The sequence below is a fragment of the Schistocerca serialis genome, chromosome 8 (assembly GCF_023864345.2).
Source record: "Schistocerca serialis cubense isolate TAMUIC-IGC-003099 chromosome 8, iqSchSeri2.2, whole genome shotgun sequence".
Taxonomy (NCBI): domain Eukaryota; kingdom Metazoa; phylum Arthropoda; class Insecta; order Orthoptera; family Acrididae; genus Schistocerca; species Schistocerca serialis.
This window is the reverse complement of record NC_064645.1, coordinates 237,350,124-237,352,069: the sequence shown is the minus strand read 5'-3', so window position 1 is coordinate 237,352,069 and position 1,946 is coordinate 237,350,124. Positions and strand designations below refer to the sequence as shown.

The following is a 1,946-nucleotide window of genomic DNA, read 5'->3' as shown; positions in this document are numbered from 1 at the left end:
AGTGTACTTTCCGGGAAGAGTCGGACGACATATTAATTGAAACTTCCTGGCAGATTAAAACTGTGTGCCGGACCGAGACTCGAACTCGTGACCTTTGCCTTTCGCGAGCAAGTGCTCTACCAACTGAGATACCCAAGCACGACTCACGCCCCGTCCTCGCAGCTTTAATTCCGCCAGTACCTCGCCTCTTACCTTCCAAACTTCACAGAAGCTCTCCTGCGAACCTTGCAGAACTAGCACTCCTTGAAGAAAGGATATTGCGGAGACATGGCTTAGCCACGGCCTGGGGGTTGTCTCTAGAATGAAATTTTCTCTCTACAGCGGAGTGTGTGCTGATATTCGAGTCTCGGTCCGGCACACAGTTTTAATCTGCCAGGAAGTTTCATATCAGCGCACACTCCGCTGTAGAGTGAAAATTTCACTATAGAAACAACCCCCAGGTCGTGGCTAATCCATGTCTCCGCAATATCCTTTCTTCCAGGAGTGCTAGTTCTGCAAGGTTCGTAGGAGAGCTTCTGTGAATTTTGGTAGGTAGGAGGCGAGGTACTGGCGGAATTAAAGCTGTGAGGACGGGGCGTGAGTCGTGCTTGGGTAGCTCAGTTGGTAGAGCGCTTGCCCGTGAAAGGCAAAGGTCCCGAGTTCGAGTCTCGGTCCGGCACACAGTTTTAATCTGCCAGGAAGTTTCATATCAGCGTACAGTCCGCTGTAGAGTGAAAATTTCATTCTAGACATATTAATTTCTCCCACACACATTTCGCGAAATGACAACGAGGGTAAAATTCAAGAATTACTGTCCATATAGAGGCTTACCGACAATTATTCTTCCCATACGTCATTCGTGAGAGGGACAGGGAACGGGAGATCAGTTAGTGGTACCAGAAGCACCGTCCGCCACGTAAGGTTAGGTGGTTTGCGGAGAATGATGTACATGAAGCTAGGCGTTAGGGCGAATCACTTCTCCTTGGAGAAATAGTTCTCTAGTGAACGATTGCGCTTCTGCTGTTACGTCCGTGCCAAAGCAATGCGCGACAGCAGTTTTGTCTTCGACCGGTGCTGACAAGTAGATGAGAGACGGCTCCACTCGGAAACAATATGAAAGGAAGAGGTGGCGCGGCCGAATCGCTGTCTCCAACCAGCGAACGGCGCTCGCTTAAACTTCGTTACGCCAAAAATGAGATAAAACTTTTTGCTCACCGACTATATCCACTACCTCTTCGGCAGCAACCCTGTCAAAAAGATAACTTTAAATTACTTGCAAAACTTTCTAGAGCTCTGCCGACTTTCACAGAGGGGATGATGGTGGGGTGTTGGAGGGGGGGGGGGCAAGGCGGAGTGTGGCCCCCCTCCACTGCAGAGGTAGGTGTGGCCAAACTTGTGCGGCGCCAGCTTGTTGCCCGCGATATTTAGGATAATGGATAAAGTAAATTATAAATTACTTAACTAAATTGCTGCTGCTACCGCCTCTGTAATTATCTCTCTCGTTCTCGCTCCTTTTGCCTCACTCTCCCCGTTTTCGAAAATGTTTCAACAGCAGTGAAACTCCGAGATGCGAAACTTGCCGATAGGAGGGCAAGCTCCTTTCGCAGTCTCGTTCTATCGCCAAGCTAGGTTTTGTAGAGTTTAATTTTGGTACATGAACTGTGAGGCCAGCTTTAAAGCTAAACTAGCGTATTTTGCTTTATTTACCACTCAGTTCATCGCCATACTCTGCATACTCTACATGCTAAACGCGTAGCTGTAATCCTATTTTCCACTCTCACTTTCCTCACTTTTACGTATATTGGAACATAATTTGATTAAGGCAAAACTTCGACAATGGTTCCCCTCATATCTGGAAAGTAAGTAGCAGAAAATTTCCCTGAAGTACCAACAAACAGGGAAGAGCTTAGAATCTGATTGGTTTCTTGTAAAGTGGTCGGTGTCAACACTTTTCTTGATAGGTGTAT

The 1,946-nt window shown here is 47.3% G+C and overlaps 1 non-coding gene across 1 annotated transcript; it reads left to right on the top strand.

Annotated features, from left to right (window-relative positions):
• The first annotated feature begins 584 nt into the window (after window positions 1-584).
• Trnas-uga (transfer RNA serine (anticodon UGA)) lies at window positions 585-659 on the top strand. The gene has a single exon. It is a non-coding gene; the product is annotated as a tRNA-Ser (tRNA).
• Window positions 660-1,946: the final 1,287 nt, after the last annotated feature.